Source organism: Protopterus annectens, chromosome 7.part0 (genome assembly GCF_019279795.1).
Source record: "Protopterus annectens isolate FY-2018-M chromosome 7.part0, PAN1.0, whole genome shotgun sequence".
NCBI lineage: Eukaryota > Metazoa > Chordata > Ceratodontiformes > Protopteridae > Protopterus > Protopterus annectens.
In genome coordinates, this window is record NC_056739.1 from 1,985,824,319 (window position 1) to 1,985,849,732 (window position 25,414).

The following is a 25,414-nucleotide window of genomic DNA, read 5'->3' on the forward strand; positions in this document are numbered from 1 at the left end:
TGCGTCTAATGAGTGATGAGTAGAGGGGAACAATGACCTCTTTTTTTCTGGATGAGAAACCTTTTGTGATAAGGGTGTGCCATGCAGAAGGATTTCCTGACCACAGTGGAGATGTGATTATCAAAGGAGAGACTACTGTCCAGCTGTGTCCCAAGGTCTCTTATCACACTTTTGGTGTTAAGTATACTACCGCCTATGTTGTAGTTCATGGGTATAGAGTTTTTACCAAAGGGGATGACAATGCACTTTTTGGCATTGAGCTTGAGGCCATGGCTTTGACACCAGACATTTGTCTCAGTGAGGCCCTTTTGTAGGATGTCCACATTGTTAAGAGTTTCGATTATGGCTCCTAGTTTGCAATCATCTGCGAACTTCGTTAGCAAAAGACCTTCTGTGTTAGCCTGTACTTCAGAGAAGTAGATACCAAACAGGAGAGGACCCAGGAATGAACCTTGTGGTACTCCACTTGTCACTGGTCTGAAGTCGGATTTGGAGTCTGCTACTTTCACAGTGTTGGTTCTGTCAGTGAGCCAGTTGGCAACCCATCTTGTGACATAGGGATTTATACCTAGTTTAGTGAGTTTATATATAATTCCAGAGTGGGGGATGGTGTTGAAAGCCTTGGCAAGATCTAGATAGGCTGTGTGAACCACCTTACCTTCATCTACAGCTTTGGTGACTGCTTCAAAGAAGTCTGTCAGGTTTAGGAGACATGATCTACCTTTTACAAACCCGAACTGGGTGGGGTCCAGAGTTTGGTGATTACCAATGTCTTTGTTTATAAGTTCCATGATGATACGTTCCATGGCCTTGCAGACCAGGCTCATCAGGCTAATGGGGCGGTAGTTCCTGGGGTTCATGGTGGCTCCCCCCATGTGGAGTGGGATAACCGTCGCTGTGTGCCATTCAGCAGGCACAAAGCCTGAGGTGAGGCTATGATTCAACATGGTACTTAGGTGGGCTGCCAGTTCGTTCTGTAGTTCATGTAGAACGCAGCCTGGGATGTTGTCTGGTCCCATGGATGCTGTGTTCTTGGCTTTGGAGAGTGTGTTTTTTACCTGTGCAGCCTTGATTACAAGAACTTTGCATTCTTCTGGTATAGAGATGGGCTCTTTAGGGGGTGAGAGGGGGATAAAGTTAGCAATGAACCTATCTGCCAGGATGTTGGCAATATCAGTTGAGTCTGTATATTTAGTGCCATTGTGCTGTAACTCAGAGCAGATCTGATTGTTGCCATTGAGATTCTTGACATAGCTATAGAATGCTTTGTGGTTGTCTTTAGAATCAGTGGTGATTTTGTTTTTGTAACTAGCTTTGGAGGATTTTATGAGGGATCTCAGCTTCTTACTGAGGCTGGCCAGGGAGCTCCTCCACTCATGGGATTTTACTCTCTTTTGCAACAGTTTCTTCCTTCTGTTGTACAGTTTGTTTATGGCAGGGGACCTTTTTTTGGAGCATAGCGTCTTGGTTCTATTTTGGATAGCATGATCCATGCACTCATGTAAGTGCTTATAAAGTGCAATTGTGTAGGATTCAGTAGTCGTAACTGTATTGTCCATCTGCATGGGTGTCATGAAGTTCACCACTTCTGTCTTAAGAAGCATGGAGTTGGCTTTGGAGAACTTTTTTACCATAGTTTCCTTAATCGGGGGTGGGGGCAGGATGTGTATATCTAGGTTAATTAGCTTATGGTCGGATCAGACCAATGAGGCGTTGACTTCAGGTGTGGAACACCAGTCACTCATGTTGGTAATGACTAGATCTAGGATATTGTTGTCCATGGTGGGGGTGTGGATAAGTTATTCCAGGGAATTTGAGTTTATGAATTCCAGAAAGCGTTGAGTGAAGGAGTTGTTACATGAGTAGTTTTCCCAGTTGATGGTGGGGAAGTTGAAATCACCCATTATTTGGGTGCTTGGTTGAACCCTAATATTTTCCAGTACATCAAGAAAAGAGGAGTAGGAATCCTGAGGCATGGTGGGGGATCTGTAGCAAGCTACAATTTGGATTGCAGTTTTGCCTTGAGTTAGTTGCACTTGGATAACCTCGGCTGCATTATGCTGAGCAACTAGCCTGGAAGTGTGGATATCCTTAATGAATATGGACACACCTCCACCTTTGGTGTTCCGGTCCAGGTTACATGGCCGAAAAGTGTGGTATGAGTTATAGCCTGGTAGAGCAGGGGTGCTCTCTGGAGCCTTGAACCAGGTCTCTGTCACTACACAGATATCGATGTTCTCCATTTTAAGGAGTGCCTCGAGTGAGTGCATTTTGAGATTTAGACTTCTAGCATTGAGTAGCATCACCCTCAGTTTTTGCTTGACTGTTCCTGTTATGGTGGTGAATTTGTCATTTGAACCTTGCCTAAAAAAGGCACTATAGGGGCGGCAAGAACCTTAGCCAGTATCCGGAATCCCAGGGGTGACAGGTGCAGGCCATCTCTGGCAAAGCATCGTGGTCTGTTGACCATGTCATCCCAGGCAGACAGATACTGGATCCCTTTAGAATGACACCAGAAGCTCAGCCAATTGTTGAAGTCAATCATTTTGTCCTTGTACTGCGGCATCATTCTGGGTGATGGCAGAATGCTACTCAGGGTTAGGGTCATACCTGCCTGGGCTACAAGATCGGAGAGCTCTTCCATGTGTCTTTTCATGTAGTCCAGGGAGGTACGTCTCAGGTCATTCACACCAACATGGACAAAAACAGAGTCATATTTGTACTTGTTGTCGAGTGATCTGAGTGCATGGGTTATGTGGCGGATCCTGGCACCTGGCACCTGACAGGCAGCTGAGATACAAATATATGCTTCCCACTCTAGCAATATTCAGTACTTCGCACCTGTTTAAATATGAGTTAAACATTCTGTTTATGCAACACTGCAATGGTTACATGTCCCTTCTTTCAAATAAGAATACACTTTCTAACTTCCCTCCTTGGCTGTTGTATTTTCAACAATTATAGTGCTCTGATACAAATAATCACTGGAAAGTTGAAACGTGATATTACTGCCCTCTTCCAGCAGTAATAGAAAATACTTGTCCTTTTTGTATTGGATAATGACCTCATTTGGAGATACAGACAGGAAGAATGAGTACACCACTAGTCCTCTTTTCTTCTTCTTCTTCTTCTTCTTCTCCCTCAGTAGTTACTGTACAACCGTTTGTAATCTTGCTCATTTATTTCAGTGAGTAGTTTGAAATCCATTTGTCTTTTAGACTCTGTCGTCCCTGCTGGCTCCAGCCCTAACCATACCGCTAAACCTCTGATCATTGAAACGATCAAGCTAACATTTAAAAAGTCATAACAAAGAGTTGGAAAGAGCAGCACTCTCTTATTTTTCAGAAATGAAAGTATGCAAATACTAGACCATATGAGGAATTCTGTATAAACTTAAGTCAATTTTTTAATAATTTATACAAACTTAAAATGGATCTACCTTTATGAATAAAATCAGTAAATCTAGGAGGAACACAACTAGATATAAAGTCAAAAAATCATAGTACTATGCCTGTCTCATAGTAGCCGAGATGTATGGCCCCAAATGTGCAATTAATTTCCTTTGTGCCCGGGACTATGATGATGGTAACTGCCCTGCTGTTACTCCCATTCATTCCTGTCAAATGTTTGCCCAGACTTTCAAAACCAGTCCGACAACTTTTACTTTGATACCACTGCTTGGTTTTGTATGTAACTGGACATTTCTATTCTTTTTAATCAAGGATTTACTCATGATAGGTGCGTTGAAGCCGCTCAGTTACAAATGGTGCTTATTTCTCCGTAGACATATTCTTGTGCTCTTTTACTGGTAATCACTCCTAGCTCCCATCCCTCCAAGTTCCCCATCTTTGTTCCATTTACATTTTGCCTCAGCTGCTCAATGTCCATTCTGTTGTTCATATTATCTCATTAATACAAATTACTTTGCTGATATCCTGGTTTAAGTAATATTTTGCTACTGTGCTCATAGCAGTTTTTAAAACAACCCTAAACTGGATGTTGCACTTAAACCACAATGGATGAAGTAACCAACAGGATACACCACGAGAATACCAAAAAGTAGATAAAGCTTCTTTATTCCACAACAAATAAAAAGTAGAAGATAAGCGCTTTTGCGTGCTTCATGCACGCTTCATCAGATCTATAAAACATAGTTATTCAAGCACTTATATAGTAAATAAACCATTCAATTCAATAGTAACAATTGGGTAATTAAGCCTGGTAATTGAAATTTAAAGCACCAAGCACCAACTCTGAAGTGTCATCAACTGCAACACTATCAAACTACCCAGCAAATTCAAATAACATAACATTAAATAAAGGCTCAATATATCAATAAAAGAGACAAATGCATAAGTAAATGTCTACATGTCTTTCTATCAAATACATAAAAATACATAAAAATGCATTAATGAAAAATACATATAAAGATATGAAAAATATAAAAATACAGTTACTTTAAACAGCACGTAATGATCACATAAAAACAAATAAGAGGAACGCTATGCTAGTTGTTTTTCTATTGATCACTATCATCACATCCACAAAAATTGTTAATGAAGGGCATGTAAGTGTTTCATGGACCTTACATTGAAATATCTACTCGTCCACGGCTCCATGTCATCTCTGTTCACCTACATAACTTGTGCGCTTATCTTCTACTTTTTATTATTTGTGGAATAAAGAAGCTTTATCTACTTTTTGGTATTCTCGTGCTGTATCCTGTTGGTTACTTCATCCATTCGTGCTGCTGTTTTTTGCCACAGGTTACTTTGGGAGTGTTTAGCGGTAATTTGTTCCTACACTTAAACCACAATGAAGAATATTTTGTGACCTAGTCTAAATCATTATGGACATATGAATAAGTAAGTGGATGTGGGTATGCAATCTATAAAATCTGCTAAAGGCCTCAACTAGCCCATACATGGCTTTCTCTCCGTACTTCTCTCTGCAGCCTTCTACAACATATGTTACATTTCTTTGGACAACTCTCATCAGTTCTTATTCCATAATCCACTGTGGCAAGTTATTCAACAGCCTGATGAATGTTTGCATAAAGATGCTGTTCTTTACATTCATCTTTACTTTGCTATCCTTGATTATATAATATTTACCAGGTCTCTCAATCAGCATTTAGATGCTAGTATTGCATTTGCATTCTGAACTAAACTGCTTTAGCGCTCTCTGATTAACAGCTGTTTGCTACAAATGTAGCAAGCAGTGTGCTACAATTTAAAAAGAAGTAAATGTTTTTTTGAAAGTCCCACCTCAGTGCTCTGTGTGTGGATTGTATCAGTTGCAGTTTAAAAGGAGACGCGTTCTTTTTTTTCCACGTCAGGACTTCAGAACTGAAGCACTTTACCATTCTGTTTATGAACTGTAGTAGCTGTTTGCTACAGAATAAGAGGCAAGACGATTTTTTCTAATCTTAGGACTGCAGAACTGAAGTACTTTAGTGCTCTGAGAATGCTTTCTTATGCTCCTCAGCTAGAGTTGGGGGGGGGGGGGTGGACGCCAGATTTGGTAACGACACTGGGTGCTAGAAAAAATAGCTATACCTCTGATACATGGGATGAAAAAATTAAGTTTGCATCTGTGTGTATACATGTCATGCATGCATGTGAGAGTACTAAATATTTGAATATGTGATTGGTGAAGATTCAAATTGTTGTAACTAGCTCATCAAGCTGCAACCAATCAAAATATGTAAGAAATATAAATATACAGGTTCCATGAAGGAGGAATATCTAAATATACTAAATCTGGGATCATACAACAGCCTGTAAAAAGGCAAACTTTCTATTACTGCTGAACCTAGATTGTTCCAACTTAACACTATGATCACTTGAACAGTCGGTCATTTTTGACACTGATGAACCATCTCTATCCATTGTACAAGCAATGAAGTTAATATCGCCCTATATTTACAATACATTGATCTCATAAAATAAATATAAATTAACCTTCTCACTATACTAAGCATTTTGTGGGATTTTTAAAAATCAAAATAATTCTTTCTGAATATGTTCAAAACAAGCATTTTACATAAATTAAATGTTTCCATCCTTGGAATCATTTGTAACTCTGTCAGAATAACTGCCTGATTTCTTCAGTGGTTTATACATCTGATGAACTTCTTTATTTAGAGATATAACTTCAGAATTCTGTTTATAACTCTTGATTATCGCAATTCTCACAATCTCTATTTTCTTGTAAGATGAATGTTTGTGATAGTTTTAGTGACATCTGTGCACTGGCGGAGTAATTAAGGAGTCTCCCTCCACACCACTAATACCAATGAGGGACGTGCACATTGGGAGCATAACAAGTACACACACAGTAAAGTACAATTTCTCATAAGAGAATACAGAGATCACAGTCAGTCTGGGGCTGTTTTTTCCCTCTCTCTCCAGATCCCCAATAAGACTCCCCAGTGGCACAGCTATAGGGTTAAGATCTCAGCCGAGTGGTCAAGCCAAAACCTCCAGCATCCTCACTGTCCAACTACTGCTTCATGTTCCTGCCCAAGTAGCTGACACACTCACACTTTGAGATCTGATTTATATACAAACACATAGGCACACACAGGCACTCCTGGGGAAGGCTGGCACAGGTTCTCTAGCTATGCCCTCTTCTGCCCAGAATATACAGTAGTACCACTTGCCACTATTCACCCTTATCAGCTGCTATATAGTCCCTTACCAAAGGGTGTCCAATTCTACTGTGCAATGTTACTACTATCCAAATGGTAAGTGTGCCCAAGGCTAAGGCTATTTAGGAGTGGCCTATACAGTGTCACCATATACATGCAAGTACTCTAAGATCTTAAATATCTCTACACAGAACCAGTCACAATTAATAGGTTTAAATATATTTAATAATAAATAATAAAAACACAAGACAATACTCATTAACTCAACACAGTGAAAACAGAGTTCAGAATCACAAGAAATATTTTAAAACAACATTGCAGAACAGTCTCACATAAATACAGAAAACATTTAGACTACTCTTGCTATATTCCTATCTATCTCTAAGATATGCTATGCCCTAAATGTCTTGCTTACAGAGCCAGGCAGATATAGACAAGAAGTGCTGAAGAGATGTTTACAGGTCCAGAACAAAATACAAAATGCCTTGACTTTCTCTGTGAGATAGTTCTTAAATTATTATCAAAATTTCTGCTAGGTTATCTCAGATTATGTAATTCTTGTCACCTCTGCCTATAGTTTCCAGGTCAACAGAAATGTAAAACTTAGCACCTCAGTGTCGAGAATACTTATCTCTTAGAAGCTTGCCTGGAACTGAGAATCATAAAACTGTTAAATACCTTTACCCTTGAAACCTATAATTATCTCTGCCTCAAACAATAGAAATAATTTCCAGCTGCAGACATTCTGTCTTCTAGTTCAATTAAACACACTCGTAAAAGTCTTTATTTATTTTCTCAGAGTTTGCAAGTTAACTCTGCATGTCCCAACTTCTGCTATGAAAACATACATTTGCACAGGTATATACATTTTTGCTCGTCTCCAGCAGAGTGCACTGTGGTTACATTTTTGAAGCTCAGCACATAACATAGTTTAATCATAACATATAATTCTCTTACATTTGTAAGGCAAGCCTGTGGATCATATTAATATTTACAAATGACATAGAATTATTTATAAAATTCCAGCTGGCTGGCTGGAAGCCTTCACAGTTCTGCTTTCTCTTCTTCCTGAAACTTTCATGTTGACATACTTCCCTCATATAAATGTAAATTATTTTTTTCTATACAACTTTCTATCTTTACAAAAACAACAAAGGATCTTGGTTTGGCTACAATGCTAACTACTTCAGTTTTAGACTGCAGACTTTTCCATGCCTTTTGTGTTGTCACTCTTTTTCAGACTTATAAATCTGGCAGTCTTTTGCAGTGCCTATTATCAGCATTTCTATCTCTGCTGACATCTCTCCAGTGTTCATTTTCCTTTTGGTTGCTTTTCATAGTCAATAATGTAGTTGAAGTAGGTAATCTGCTTTCCACTTTCTGCCTATTAAAAACTGAACTGTGAGAGACTAAGCTCCTCCAAATGAGGGTTCCTTACATTCCAAAAACCTAAGATTATAATTTGCACAGATTTTGGTACAGCAATTTCATTACATTTTGCTCTTATTTAATTTGAAATTATGCTATTTCAGTTAAGTCACTAGCTGTCAGTCTTATGTCTAACTTCACAAATAATCAATTATCAGCTATTTTGGAACACTTCAAAAGTTTTCAATGACTTTTCTAACAGTTCTTTGGAATACTTCTGTTCTGATAAAATGTCAAATGTATGTCTAAGGAACCTGTACTTTCATGATGTTGTATTAACTGTAGACAATATGTAACTTTTTCATCTAGTTTGATTTGCCAGAAGCCCTATGCTGCAACTAGTACTAAAAATAACTGTGGCATTCTTTAAACCATGTATTCATCTATAAGCACTTTATTTAATTATTCATTTGTTATCAAGGAAGTGCACTGATCCGACAATCCTTTCCAGACACAGCTTGGCTTTGAAGACATTACATAAAAAGTAATACAATAAATATAAAACAAACATTTAGTACATGACAAAAAGGTTTGCACATACCAAACATTTTGTATATGACAAAAGGTTTGCCATGTCAGTTATTAATGCTCTCTTTTAATCACTTTTTTAGATGTTTTGGATCCATATCAGTTACCATATGAGTCACCAATTCTGTTTGATGTTTTTGCTTCTTAATAGCACCTAAGCTTCCCATTCACTTTAGTTCTTGTCCTGCTTTACTCGTGAGAGCTACTGGTACTTTCCTAGACCATGTATCACTGCCACAATATAAGGTTTTATTTAAATATGATATTCTCTTGGCAAACTTTCTCAGCCTGTAAATAAATCAATCAACATAACCATGCATGAAACTATAGACTACACAATACTGATGCATAAACGTTTCTCCATGGATTTCTTTAACTGCCAGAAACCCTTTGGTTCAAAAATCACCTTAATGAATATACTTTCAGGGTAACTGGATCAGGACTACAGTCCACAAATGATGAAATATTTTATTTATTTTTATTTTATTTTACATTTGTTAACCGGGATAGTCCGACTGGATACATGTCCATTTACAGCGGAGGCCCGGGGAGAAAAGCTCCAAGCAAGACAATATGAGACATTTACAGAAGTAACAAAAAACATAAACATTTAAAGCAAGGTGAGGTTAGTCATTACATGATATGTAAATTAATAGCTTAAATTTAGTTAGTTTACTTAATAATTATACATGATGACAGCAAATTATTATAATAAGGATTACTCAGATAACCAGGATCTAGGAGTAGTATATTCAGAGAGATAGCTAGCCAGGGTTAAAGCAATGGCAGGTAATATCAGACCCCAGGTAGCCTTTTAGTTTAGTTTTAAATTGGTTTAAAGAGGGAGTGAGGTAATATCAGGAGGGAGTTTGTTCCAAGTTTTCCTCATGGAGTTGGTAAGGAGAGAGTCACCAGCTGCTATTAGTTTTACTTGTTTGTATAAGGAGATGACTGGATGACCTCAGTGGTCGAGGGTTATTGCAAGGGAGATCAATTTTTGAGTGAGGGAGGGTATTCAAGGTTATATAAAATTTTGTGGGTCAGTACTAGTAGGTTATAAGAAATTAGTTTCGTAGCTCAAGCCAGTTAAGCTGGGTTGTTGGTACAGTGGTGGGTTCTATATGGTAACCCAGTAACAAACCTAGCAATGTGATTATAACAGATAGTGAGCTTGTTCATGATCGTTTTATTAATATTATGTAGTAAGGGGGATGAGTACAGTAGGGTAGAGAGGAGATGGGTTTGGGCAATGGCAGATTTAGCTTTGGGGGGGTCAAGAAGCTTTTTATCCTATATAGCGAACCTAGTTTCTTATTGATTGATTTAATCATTAGGTTTACATGAGTATCAAATTTTAGGTTGTTATCTATAGTTACCCCTAATAATTTTGTCGAGGGATCCGGAGAGATTATTGTCCCGTCCTTTGCTTGGATTGTAAAGTTGAGGGGGCTTGACCTTTGTGTCGGTGAAAACAGTAACATTTTTGTTTTTTTGGATTAAGTATCAGACGACGACTAGAGAGCCAGTTTTCTACTTTGCTGAAAGTAGTTTGGGTTAAAGATTGTAACTCTATAGGGATGTTCCAGAGCAAATCAGCGTGGAATCATCTGCATATTGAATGCAACTAGCATTTGATACAACTGTGTGCAGGTCATTGATGAAGATTGAGAATAATAGTGGTCCTAGGATGGATCCTTGTGGGACTCCCAGAGTATTGGGTTGAAAGTTAGAAAGTTTGGTCTGCCATAAAACTGCTTGTTTTCTACCATTTAAGTAGGATCTAAACCATTGAATAGCAGTAGTGTCCAGACCAAATGAATGCAATGTATCAATTAGTAATTTATGGTCCACCATATCAAAGGCTTTGGACAGATCCAAGAATAATGCTGAGGAGATATTATTGTTATTACGATAGGTATTTATGGTATTGGAGAAGACAAGAAGGGCTGAGGTAGTGCTATGGAGAGGTCGAAAACCATGCTGAGTGTCAGCTAATAGGTGATTGTCAAGTAAGTGTTGCATAAGCTGTTTCTGCACGCATTTTTCCATTATTTTGCTAGGGGACAGTATGGATATGGGCCTGTAGTTCGAGAGGTCTGTGGAAGTGCCACCTTTATGGAGAGGAATTACATAGGATACCTTCCAGATATCAGGGATTTTGGCCTCTGTTAGGGTCCGATTAATGAGTATTGACACAGGGTAGGCAATGGCTTCAGCTGATTTTTGCAAGTATTCAGCTGGAAGTTGATCAGCTGAGAGTGTGGTAGGTTTTAGTTTTTTGATTAATTTACAGATGAAAGAAGTTGCTACAGGCTGAAAGGTAAATTGGGGAATGTTTTTATAGGTGGGAGTATCAAGGCTTTGAGAGTTAAGTGGCAGTTGATTATACAGGGTTTGGATTGTCTCAGTGAAGAAGCAATTGAAACTATTTGAGATCATGTCCGATGGTTTATCTATGAGTGTAGCAGGGACAGGGGTAGTGGAGCGTCCTGGGTGTAGAAGATTATTTAGCCCGGCCCAGAACTTTTGTGGACAGTTTGTATGCTCAGTTTGCAGTTTCCAATATTATTGTCTTTTATCAAGTAAGATTAGTCTTTTGGTTTCATTCCTAAGTTGTCTATATTTAATCTGATCAACTGGTAGTTTATTGCTTCGCCATACCGACCATGTTTTATTTCTAAGATTAATTTTCTGCCTGGTCTCTTTGGAGAGCCACGGGACATCTCCTGTCTTAGTCTTCCTAGACTGAATAGGAGCATGAAAATTAAGAATTTCCAGGAATTTTTGTTGAAATACTGCACTGCTTCATCTAGGGTAAATATTTTAGTATCGTCCAGTTGCAAGAGTTTAATTCTAGTTGAAATCTAGTAGGGTCAAATTTTTTTTATTTCTAATTAATCTTAGTGTGGAATGTTTTGGGATGGCTATTTTGTGCTTAATAATGTAGGTAAGGTGGTGGTCACTTAGGCTATCAGGACGAGAACCAGGTGTATATTGGTTAGGATCACTATTGATAAGCACCCAATCAAGTATACTCTCTTTTTGCTTAGATTTGTTTATCCTAGTGGGCGTGTTAACGATTTGCGTGAAGGAGTGTAGGTTTATATGAGTGGAGGGGGCTTGAGGGGAACAGGAAGTCCAGTCTATATTAAAGTCCCCAAGGACTATGGTTTCCTGAGGGAAGTGACTTGATAACCAGTGTAAGGTAGCTTCAAGAGTATCTACGTTCTTACCTGGGGGAATATACACACAGATAATATAGATGAATTTAGTAATATTGATTTGAAGCCTAGAAATAAGGATCTCAGCATTGTTAATCTGAGGTGGTTGATTGGCATCGATAGAAAAGGTTAGATTGGATTTATAGAGTATGGCAACCCCTCCTCCTTTTCTAGAGATTCGGTCTTTCCTATAAATATTATACCCAGGGATAAGTATTTCATTGTCCATAGTGGATGGTTTAAGCCATGTTTCAGTTAGGCACAAGATCTCTGGGGAGAGGTCAGCTATAACTGCATCAAGTTCATGTACCTTATTGTTAATACTTCTAATGTTCAGATGGCAGGTAAGAAGTGAGTTAGTAGGGCGTACCGTAATGGGATTATTTTTGAGGTCCGTGAAGAGAGGGGATTGTTGGATAATATTGGCAGGACCAGGGTTAGGATGTATGTCCCCATGTCTAAGTAGATTTAGTCTTAATTTGGAGATAAGCTTTAGGAATTTATTTACAATTTTATAGGTATGCTTCTGTTTAAGGTTGATATTTATTGAGGTATGAGGGTATGGAAGCATGGAGCAAGAAGTAGTGTCCACCCATGTACCCTGAGTGTGATAAAAGTTCAGGAGATTAATTTCTGGAGTGTTGGTCTCAGCCCTAGAAGCTGAGATCCCTAAACAAGTTTGGGTTTCATATAAGGTTGTAAGATAGGAGGTTATTAGGAGCGGTATTAGCATAAGGTACCACATCTTTAAGGACTTTTGGGATATGGTTCACAAGGATGCACTTACAGGTGCCTTTGAAGGAATGGATGTGTAAGAAGTTAGGGAGAGAAAGACGAGGCGGTAGTGGATGGGCGGGATAAGATGTATCTCCTGTGATAGGGAGAGTGATTGAATAGAAGGCTAATATGATTGGACCTGGGGATGAAGGGTGTGGTTTTATGGTTATAAATGTAGAGGTAGTAGGGGCGGGTGGGATATGGGGGCAGGGAGGGGAGCGAAGTGAGCCTGAGCGTAGTGAAGGCGAACGTAGGGCTACAACCGTCCACTACTATAACCCAGGAAGTAAAGCTCAGCTGGGTATATAGCCTAATTGTAAAGATTTTTTTTTTTTTTTCCTTATCTTTTTGGTTTATTTTTAATCCAATTTTTTAGGAAATTATCCAAATGTTGAGTATAATTCTGAGTTTTTAGGAGGCAGGACACTGAAAGTTCAGTATTTCTTGGGGAAGTAATATTGGGTAAAATCCAGGTGGATTACCTGAAACTAAGGTAGCCGAGGATCCTACACGGCAACTTCCAGCCTAAGGTAATATGCTCAAGAGTTTCAGAAGACTCAGAGCTAGGACCATGTTTATTTGCACTGCTCATTAACTATATGCCTTTGGATTTCCTTGAAATCAACCGTCCACTACTATAACCCAGGAAGTAAAGCTCAGCTGGGTATATAGCCTAATTGTAAAGATTTTTTTTTTTTTTTTTCCTTATCTTTTTGGTTTATTTTTAATCCAATTTTTTAGGAAATTATCCAAATGTTGAGTATAATATGGAGTTTTTAGGAGGCAGGACACTGAAAGTTCAGTATTTCTTGGGGAAGTAATATTGGGTAAAATCCAGGTGGATTACCTGAAACTAAGGTAGCCGAGGATCCTACACGGCAACTTCCAGCCTAAGGTAATATGCTCAAGAGTTTCAGAAGACTCAGAGCTAGGACCATGTTTATTTGCACTGCTCATTAACTATATGCCTTTGGATTTCCTTGAAATCAACTGGCTTTTTTAAGCAGATGATATAGTCATCAGTAAAGCTTTCAATGGTACCAAGGAGCTATCTGTTGAACTGCAGACTGATTTCTCCATCTTAAGAATCTGGTTACATTCAAACAGACTCAATCTAAATATATCCAAAATCAGTTTAATCCTCTTTAGCACTACCCACTGCTTCAAAAATGCAGACAATAGCACCATTGCACACCTCATTGGGGCTCTCTTGCCTATTACAACTTCTCAAATGTATCTTGGTCTGCTTCTAGACCAACATCTTACATTTTTTCCATGCACAGACATCATCATTAACAAAGTACAAGCTTAGCTAAAAATATCTTATAAAATCTTTAATTTACTAATACCAGTGGCCAGAGATCAATAGATGTAAGTATACTGATATCCAAATTTGAATATGCATGCCCAATCATTTCACTTTCTTCCCAACAAAATATTAAAGTACTTCAAACAAAAGAGAACAAAATATTACAATGTGTTCACCTTGCTAGTCTCAGGGAACATCATAACTATAGCATATCAAAATGCAAATGGTTCCCAGTATATGCAAGGTCTGCCTTCTTACTAAATGCACTTGTGATGAAAGGACGTATTGGTAGCACAGCTAGCTGGAGTTTTGTAGATAATTATATGTCATTTGTGAATATCAAATTGATTTATACAAGATCCTTGTGTCACAAATGTACTAGAACTATGGGTCCTATAAAATGCTGATGTTATAAATGTATTAGAACTGTATGTCATGTGTATATCAGACTGATTTGTACAGATGTTTGTGTTGGAAATGTATTTTGTAAAGTGCTTGAGTATGAAATTTATCCACAGTGTGCCTTACTGGAGAGAACAGAAATGTACATGGACTATTGGAACTGTTTAAATGTGTATGTTTTAACAGAGGAAACTGGAGGGTTAGCCTCAGTCCAAACTTTAGAAAAATATCTGAAATTAAATCACTTTATAGGCTAGGCCATAAAGATGCTATCTCACAGGCTTCAAATCAGCCAGAGACACAAAGTCTGCACCAGGAAGCTTTCTGTATTGTCTTTGGTGTGAACTAATTACTAGTCTTGAAGCACAGAGGTATGCAATTGTTGTATGGCTTCTAGTACCTGCCAAAGATCTGAGCAAAAGCCCTTGCTTGTGTATTTTTATGGATAGGTGCTAAATACTGGCAGCTGCCAGCAATGGGGGTTTACATGAGAACTAGAAGTCAGATGAGCAGACATGATGTCATTCTGAAAGCTATCCCAGCAGTAATATTTAGATATTATTTTGAGACTTCTCTTACAGAGACAGAGAATTCTGTATTCTGTCTTGGGCTTGACAACAGCAAGAAGACCCATTCACCACATAAACTGCCTTGCTCTATTACGTAAGTTGTCATGGTATAGTAACTCTCTTAAATACAGTCAGGAATAGAGTGAAGCTTAGTTTAGATATTGTTTTTCTTTATTTGTCTGAGCTTGTCCTACAATGTTGTTTTAAATATTTCCTGTGTTTTGAACTCTGATGTCACTGTAAATTGATATTTAGTATTGTCTTGTTCTTTTATTATTTATTGTTAAGTATATTTAAACCTTTCATTGTGGCTGATCTCTGTACAGATATTTAAGTTTTGAGAGTACTTGCGAATTTATTTGGTGACACTGTGTGGGCCACTCCTAATAGCCTTGCTCTTGGTTGAACTACCATTTGGATTAATATTATTTTCACTCAATATATTGGGTACTCCTGGAAGAGCCTTAAGGTGGCTGGCAGAAGTGTCTGGTGGCAGTCATAACTACCTTATAGTCTGGGCAGAAGGAGGCATAGCTGTAAACCTGTGCCAGCATTTCCCAGGTGTGTGTGTGTGTGTGTGTGTGTGTGTGTGTGTGTGTGTGTGTGTGTGTGTGTGTGTAAATCAAATCTCAAAGAGTGTGTGTGTCAGCTACTTGGGCAGGGACACAAAGCACTGGTTAGACAGAGAGTGTGCTGGAGGCATTGGCTTGGACACTACTGAGATCTTAACTCTATAGCTGTGCCAGTGGAAAGACTTACTGGAGATCTGGAGAAAGAGGGAGAAACCAGCTCTGGAATTAATGTGGTCTGTGCATGCTCTTAAGGGAAATTGCAGTTGATGCAGAGAGCTGCATTTGGAAATACTATGTGTGTGTACCTGTTATCCTCCCAGCGAACATCCCTCACTGTTGCTAGTGGTGAGCATTGAGGTTCCCTGATTACTTGTCCAGTGGAGGGTCGTCACATTTGGCTGGCAGTGGTGGGATCATCACATCACATATTAGGATTCAGTGGTGTGGATATTGAACTCTTGCAGCCTGTAAACAGTGGTGACTAAAGAAGGTGTTTGTACTCTGAAGCAGCCACACAGTAGACATTCAGAGTTTCATAGCACAATAGTTTTATTTATTTTTTGTTAACTTAGTTAGTCAGGGAGAGCAGGCAAGGATGTCACCAGAGGATTATGGCAAGATGACAAGGAGCCAGTTGGCTGAGATGTGCCAAGCCAAAGGACTGGTGCATGCCAACCTGACTAAAGGGAAATGATTGCAGCCTTAGTCACAGCTACATCACAGACCAGCAACCAGGAAGACAGCCAGACTGGCCTTGGGGATGTACAGTTCTCAGAAAATTGACAGTTCAACCTTTCCTCAGAGGACTTAAAATCCATCTGGAGTTAAAGAGACTTGAACTGAAGTCCAAACGTTTGGAATTAGAATCAGCAGAGAGACTGTGGCATTTGGAAGTCGAGCAGAATCAGCAGAGAGGCTATGGCTATTGGAAGCCTTAGAAATTGAGAGGCAGAGGCAACATGAAAAGGAAATGCTAACTCTTTACCAGGGTCATCAAGGTAATGGGGAAGGGAGTAACTGAACCCCAAAAGCAATATAGGTGAGTACATGTCTTTCACAATTTACAGAGGGTGATAATGTTGATAGCTTTATTCATATGTTTGAAAGGGTATGTAAACAGTATAATGCTGACCAAGGGCTCTGGGTACAGTTCCTGACCCCCTTACTCCATGGCAGAGCTGTAACTGCTGTTTCTAAATTGTCTTATATTGATTGTCTAGACTATAAACAAGTAAATAAGTGTTTATTAGAGTGTTTTAAGTTAACACTTGAAGCTTAGAGAAAAAAAAGGTTTGTGAGCATAGACACAAGGCAAATGAAAATGTGTGTGATTATATTGCTGAGTTAAGCAATTTATTTTCATAGGTAGGTGAGTGAGTGTCAGGTCACCACTTTTGAAGGGCTGGCAGATGTTTTGGTGATAGAATAAGCCCTTAGCACTTTGCCTGTGGGCATGAGAGTATGGTTGGCAGATAGAGAATGCAACACCACAGATGAGTTGGGGAAAAAAGGAGACCTATACCTAGCAAGCAGGGCATCACTGCACAGGAAAGGGATACCCAGTGCTGTACATGGATACAAGGGAACCCATGGTGGGCAGTCTAAACTGCCCAAACAGAGTCTGCCAGCAACAGGGGAAGCCACTGGTTCAGGTACACAGCCAGGATCAAGGGTTAAACATTTTAAATGTAACCATTGGGGCCATGTAGCATATAGATGTCTATGGAAGCAAGGTGGGGAACAAAAAACAGGGGAGCCAGTGAGTGGGAATAAGAGAATGCTAGTGGTAAGTTGTCTGGAGGCAACAAGGGCACCAAACTAACACAAGAGTTTATATCCTATCTTGGTAGATGGGAAACAGGCCACTGCTAAGAGAGATACAGCCTTTGACCTAACCTTTGTGAAACCTGCAATGATTAAAGAGGAGAACTTCTTGCTTGGGCAGTCTACTCTAGTCAGAGGTTTAGGAGGGACCCCATTCCAAATATTTTTGGCTATGGTTCACCTTGACTGAGAGGGTGACAAAGGAAGCAAGCAAGTAGGTGTGTTTGAGGATATCCCTGCAGATGTCCTGATAGGGAATGATTTTGATAATGCAGTACCTTGTGTGCATGCAGTGACATGCAGTCAGGCTTGGAGACAAGCATGTGGGTCTGGTAGCCTGGAGGGCACCCACACAGACTGCACACTTGAAGCCTGGACTGGTGAGGTGGCTACTTCAGGGATGGTGCTATCCTGTAGCAGTGAGACTGAAGGTGAGCCACAGCTGCTAGTGGGTACTGACGTTCCCTTGGACACAGTGATTGCAAGGGCAGAGGTGAGTAGTAGTACCCAGCTGATAATGAGGCACTGCTGTCAGAGGATACTAGATTTCCTGTGGAAGGGGAGCTGTGAAGGTTTACAAAGGGCTGAGATCTCAAACCCTACATTACAAGGCTTGATGGAGGTAGCTAGGGAGGCATCTGATTCTTAAAGAAAAGGGGATTCCGTATACTGGAACAGAGGTTTACTGTATAGAGAATGGACCCCTGAAGGAAGGCTAGAGTGTGAGAGAATACAGCAAATGGTAGTGCCCAGAGCCTGCAGTCTGGCACTTCTAGCCATAGCCCATGACATTTCCTTTGCAGGTCATATGGAGATAAAGTGCACCAAAAAAAGTATTATGCAGAATTTTTATAGGCTTAAGATTGCAAGGGATGTAACAGGGTACTGCAGGACCTGTGAGCAGTGCCAAAAAGAAGGCAAGGCAGGAGACAAGGTCAAAGCTTCTTTGATGCCTTCACCATTGATTGAGAAGCCTTTTCAGAGGGTAGCTATGGATATTGTGGGGGCCCTGAGTACCCCAAGTTCCACAGGGAAGAAATGTATCCTAGTGGTGGTAGATTATGCTATCAGATACCCTAAAGCGGTGGTCCTGTTCTCCATTCAGACAGAAAAGGTGGCAAATGCTTTGTTAGAGATTTTCAGCAGGGTAGATTTCCCAAAAGAAATACTGACTGACAGAGGTGCCAACTTCATGTCAGATCTGCTGGCTTGTTTGTGGAAGCACTGTGGGCTGAAGCACCTAAAGACCACCCCTACCAACCCCAGATTAATGGTCTGGTGGAGAGGTTAAACTCTACACTAAAGTCCATGCAACGAGCCTTGGCAGATCAGTTTAAGAGGGAGGGGGACAAATATTTGCCCCATCTGTTGTTTGCCTACAGAGAGGTGCTCCAGGAATCCACAGGTTTCTCACTTTTTGAGTTGCTGTATGGGCATATGGTGAGGAGACCTCTAGATTTGATTCATGATGACTGGGAGGGTGAGTGTGAATCCCACAAGAAGTTTGTTGTGGCATATGTCCTATAGCTCAGGAAAAGGCTTGGGGGAACTCATGGGCTTGGCCCAGGGGAACCTGGAAGAAGCCCAACAACAGAAAAAGGTCTGGGATGACAGGAATGCTCGAGCCAGAGAGTATACTATGCAGCAGTAGGTTATGGTTCTCATTCCTGTCAGACACAATAAGCTGCAGGCTTAGAACATTTGATTACTGGGAAAGTGGGTGGGAGCTCATTTTCACTGGAGGCCTGGGGAGAAAAGCTCAAAAAAAAAAAAAAAGTTAAATATTTTAGCAACACACATTCAACACATGTAAAGACAGTTTCTCTTATCTGATTTTCACTCTACTCCATTGACACCACCCTCACCAGTAGTAGCACTCCCATTCTATAATTCTGCTTTCAATGCCTTCACCACCATCAGTTACTACCAATTAACATATTATCCCCAATGCTTTACCACCAAAAGTATACACTGTTAGCACATCCTCCTACAAAAGTTAATTCCTACAAACACAGAATTGTGCAATATTTACTGAGCCTTCATTATCTACCCCTGCATGTTACTCTATGTACAACTCACCCTTTCCATTAAACCCCCCTGTAGTTCACACTCCTCTTCCCACAGACCTACTCAAAATATTCTCTAGTACCATGTCAGAAACCACCATCCTCACAACCCCTCTCAGCCATGTTCAAATACAAAAACAACAAACTAGAAAGTCAACTGTACTCATATATCTCCTGAAACTCAGCCTGACACAACACCCAACACTTCCCTTGTTTGGAAGTGGCTCGCAATAAAAAAAAATCAAAGCTTTACCATCAAACTTACATTCATAATGCAGACTCTTTTTGAACAGAGCTATGTGGAATCAAACCCCAGTGCACAATGGTCATCAAAAACATTTTAATATTGCAGTGGTTAATGCAGGAAGCATACTGAACATGCTGGAACAATTACAATCATTTATGAATACAAATCCCAATGTGAACTTAAAATTTTCAAACTACACTCACCTGTTCAGTGCTAGACCACGTAAAAGAATAAGAGACAGTATCCTCCTTATTATAAAAACAGCCTGCAAGCATATTTCCAACAACAGATCTTTTCAACCACTGCTGTGATGGCTTAGTGGTTAACTACTGTGACTATAGTGTACAGGGTCCTGGGTTCATGACCTGCAAGGGTTGTTTATTCCCTGCTAGACAGGGGTACAGGGAAGTAAATAGTGTGGGAAGAAAGAGCCAGGGAGTTGTTATGGATAGGCTTGTATAGGCCCTAGGGCCGATAGCCAAGTATGAACCTATGAACCATAATGTCAAGTGGATATTTGTTTCTATCAGAATGCATAATTACAACTTCCTTACTTTGGCAATTGCTCATCTAAACCCCCCCCCCCACCTGACATCATAAAGTTTAGAACACTACTTTCACACACTCCAGGATCCCAAGATATCCATGAAAACATAGTTCATCTTGGGTGGCTTCAAGAATAATCTTTAAAATCACAAAACTCATGACCTCATAACAGGTTTCAACCTTACTCAACAAGTGAAATACTTCAGTTGGCCAAACGCAAACTCTAGAAACCACAAGTTACTATATCTACTCTCACGAAGTATCTGACTATAATAAGTAACATTAACATTCTAATACTTTCCAACTAACATTCTACTTCTCTCTATCAGTGGTCACTTCTCAATCACCTTCTCTATGAAAACATCCCTAAAAAGGCACCTCTCACTTATTCACCTTCTATTCTTAGACTTAACATCACATTACAAGGCCACATAGTGAACTATCCCATGTTCAGTAGCATGACCTACTAAACACCACCAGTAATTCAAGACCAAAAAGCACGACAAAAAAACCAGGGCAAGGAGACAAGTTCTTGAGAAAGTTGGTAAGAACAATTCGTAGACCACAAGTGGTCTACGAATTGTTCTTACCAACTTTCTCAAGAACTTGTCTCCTTGCCCTGGTTTTTTTGTCGTGCTTTTTGAGCATGACCTACTAGCAGATCCTGATCAATCTTCTGTTGCTATTTCTTTGACCAACTTGCTCATTAGGCTGCAGCATAATACAACTGCAAAGTTACTTGGTTTAGAAACACTTTCTATTGAACTAGTGCAGTGGTTGCATTTTTGCGTCACAGCAAGAGGTTTTCCAGTTCGATTCTTGGCTGTTGGGTGCCTTCTGTGCGGACTCTGCATGTACTCCCTGCATTTATCTGGGTGTTCTGGCTTCCTCCCATGTTGCAAAGACATATCTGGAGTGTTTGTCCCTGGGCCTCCTCTGAAAATAGTTTGTGTTCCAAGTTGGACTTTCCTGGTAAACAAATGTTGAACAAATAAATATTGCAAACAAAGGAAATGAAATCTCAGTAAAACCTTTGGCCTTGAAAAAGGCAGAAAACTTTACCATCAGTAGAAAAATGCTATTGATTTATTCTTCTATAAAACTTAGCAACGAAATTCACTTGACAACACAAAGCAAGGTCCCCTCCTCATCTGATCACAGTAATCAGTAGAAACAGGAAAAAAATGTGGAGATTAATTAATGACATTACAGGCTGCACCCCCAAAATGGCAGCTTGCAGAAAGACCCTGTCATAACACTTACAGGCTACATTTTACTATCTGATTTCTTAAAGGAAGTCTCCAGACTTCTTTCTCCCAAATCCCTTGGGCAAATTACTACCCCCCCCCCAAAAAAACAAAAAACAAAACTACAGACCTCATTTGCCTCCTTTCTACTTAATCTCTACAAAATACATGATTAAGCAATTTAAAAAAACCCTCTAATGCTCCAGCAGGTGGTGATGGACTATACCCTTATTTATTTTGCTGTGCAAAGATTATACACTCCTACATTTAAATAACTTCTGCAACTTAGGCATCACCACAAATAACATGCAACCTTTGGAAAATACCCAGGGTTACTCTCCTCCCCAAAAGATCTGATCCCCAGCTCAGCAAACATCTTCAGACCCATCTCTGTCCTTCTCACTCTAGAAAAGATTTTATGAAATTATAATCTAATCTATTACCAACTAACACAATACTTCGAAACTTATAGAAGCCTGTCACACCATCAACATGAGTTTTGGTTAGGGAGAAGCACAATGGCTGCCTTCTTTTTACCTACAGATGACAGCCCTTAAAACAGAGACAAAGGTATTCTAACTTGACTCATTTTTATTGACTTAGCAAAAGTATTTGACACTGTTGATCACCCACTTCTTTCTAACTCACTCATTGCTAACTCTCATTAACCTGCAAATTAGACAGTGGTTTCAAGACTTTCTAACTGATACTTAAAAGTCCAAATTGGCTCAAACTCTTCACTTGCTACCCATCTTACCAAGAGGGTGCCATAGAGTTCCATTCTTTTCTCATACTCTTCTCTCGTTTTGTCAGCCAACTTTCGTTAGACCATTATGTGTTACACATCAGTCGCTGTACTGAATATATGGTTATTTCTAGGTCAGGCCTCCCCTGGAGCAAAACATTTTAAATGTTAGTAACTGACTAAAAACACACAAACTCATACCAAATATAAGGAAAATAAGCAATGGTAACTGAAACCCCACAAAGGTAGCTAAAGTCTTGACCAAGTGGGCCATCACCTGCAATAACAAAGAAACTTTAGAACCAGTTCAGAGTTACAGATATTTTGGAATTCAGCTAGAACACACACTTTATTTTCAATATCATATACATGTCATATAAACCAGGGTCAACAAACTCCTCTTCTGGGCAAGGAAGATTTCCCACTTCTTATGTCCTGCAGAGAGAAAGCAACCATTGATAAAGGTGTCTTACTTCCTCACCTGTAGTATTGTTTACTGATCTTTGTCTCAGCCTCACAGAATGACCCTACTGCACTTCAAATTACATCAAACAATGTATGTAAGTAGATCTATATCAGTTCACTTCAGCGAACCTGTCTTTATCAATCCCAAACCACCGAACTTCACTTCTGAGACTGTTCACATAGAAGAAAGATTTCACCAGGGAAAGAAAGCACTTGGCCAGCACCACAATGGAACACACACCACAGTTTGTCAAACCCACCCAAGTGGGGGGATGCACCCCCCCATCCCCCAGTGTGTGGGGGGCTATGTCCCCCACCATGAACTATAAATAGCAACTTTGTGATCATACTACAGTGCGGAAAAGGGCAAAGTTGTGCTGTTGGCCAACTGCTTCCTTTCCCTACATAAATCTTTCGCTGACGTGAACACTTACAGAAGTGATGTTTGGTGGTTTGGGGTTGATGAAGTCAGGTTTGCTAAAGTGAATATTCGACAAGCTGATATAGACCCATGTAGCTTTATAAACCCCTCACCAAGAGGAGAACATCATTACACCAGTCTCACTAAAGCCAAATGGTTACTTTCTGCTCATCCTTCTCCTGGGAACTCTTTCAGACTCTTTAACACAGAGAATTTTCTCTTCTTTGATAACAGGCTTGCAGAAAGACCCCTAACACAATATAGGCTATATCCTCTTTATGCATCTATTCCTAATATAGAAACTCCTCACTCTAAAGTACACTTAACATGCATTTCATCCTAGCCCCTAACATCTGGGAATCTGTTTCAGAACAGGTAAAATCCAATTTAGTTTTCAAAACATTCTGTCATGACCTAAAAATTACCTCCTCAAATGCGGAAATTGTAACTGTTTCAAAAATGGATGTTACCCAAAATGAAATACACTCTCTCCTGAAAGGCATAAGTAACTCTCTAGTCACTACATTTGTCAGTTTGCTGATATTTCCTCAGCTTCTTTGCTGCACACTGTGCACATCTCCTTCCTTCCCCACGTTATTTCCATCCTTAGGCAGTACTCATTCCACTCAACAGTCTTCTTTCCCAACCATCTCACATATAGTTGTGGACCTGTGACAGTAACCTGGCTGCCTGTTGTAGATACACATTTCATTTTCTTTACATATTGAGTTGATCTGTAACTTTTCTTTGATATATTCGCCCTCTTGTACAATGAAAATATACTTTGTGTTGTAATCCGTATTATGCCCTTGACAGGGACTGGGACATACGCAGATGTTTATGTACTACATTATACACTGTTGAATGATAGAAATGATTTTAGTGCTTGTGCAGGTCAAAGTTTTTGCCATTTCTGTTATTTTCTCTTTGGTGAACCAGAAAATGGTTCATTGGATCAACTTTTTTTTACAAATACAGAATAAAATAAATAAACAAATACAATTTTCATGGACATTAGTGGACAAGACTGGTGTTGCTCTGTTCTATTTTCATATAACTTCCCCAGCCTGGAGGAATACGAGTATCAGAAATGAGAAAGTAAATACCTCACACAAACCTGGACTTGGAAAGAAAAGCTCTCAGTTTAAATATCCAGAATACCCCCCATCTGTCAGATATTCATTCAATCCCCACTAAAGGATTTTGCATGGTTGTTTGATTCAAATTAAAAAAATGAAATGTAACTCTTTGAACAGTGGCAGCATTTTCCTATTTATTCTACACATGACCTCCTCTGTCTAACGTGTTCTGAGATATGTAATTTAGATATATAGCCGTTTTGTTAGCAAAAAACTACTGAGCAAATGCATGCCATCATATAAATTACATCACTACTTACAAACTAGAAAGTTAAATATACACCAACAAATAAATAAAACTCATGGAAAAGGCATATCCCCAGCCTATGAAATATGTTACAACTACAGGGCAAACAGAGAAGAACTCTGACTACCTTTGAGGCTACTCTGGATGAGTGTATAGTTATATACAAATTAACACCAGGACTATGTACAAACCTGCTCGGTTTGTGGTATTAACATTATCATGTGCTTGACAAGGGAGGCACATACTTTTAAGTGTTTCTGCTTAAAGATGTATATGAGCAGGTGTCATATGGTCCTTGTGATCACTTGCATAGATTTGTTCCTGTGTTCTTGAGGTGAATTTTTTGCTCACCACCCTCCCTATCCAGGTTCATAGGATGATACTAGGCTATTGGCCTGGAGGCCCTTATAAGCCTAGCCAAGAATTTCACCCATGTTCCCTCAGAGTCAAAATCTGTTTCCCCTGTCCAGCAGGGATACAGGTGGGATCCCAGGGGTGTATTTTCTGTTTCCCATCCAGTCATCCAGATTCCTCTTAAAGAGGGCTAGAAACGTACTCTGACCAGCAAAACGGCTCAGGGTAGAGAAAGGTGCAAAATCAGCAGAACTGTAGAACAAACAAAATGTACCAGTCTTGCACTAACAAACTTGTATTTATTGGTAGAATAAAAAAATAAAAAACATAAGCACTTTTACGATAATTCCTATCGCTTAACGTGAAAGCTCTTACTTTTTTTTTTTTTTATTCTACAAATAAATACAAGTTTCTTAGTGCAAGACTGGTGCATTTTGTTTGTTCTATAGAAACGTACTCAGCTTGTCATGGAGAGGGAGTCTATTGCAGAGATGAGGGAGTCTTTCGGTATAGATGGGGTAGTTTTGGGTGACTGTATACCTAAGCACTATATCTCTGTTTTTTTTTTCTTTACAAGCATCCAGTCACCAGTGCACTTGGGAAACTGAGACTGTAAGGTTTTAGTGCACACATCTTGGTTACTGCAATTTGTCAT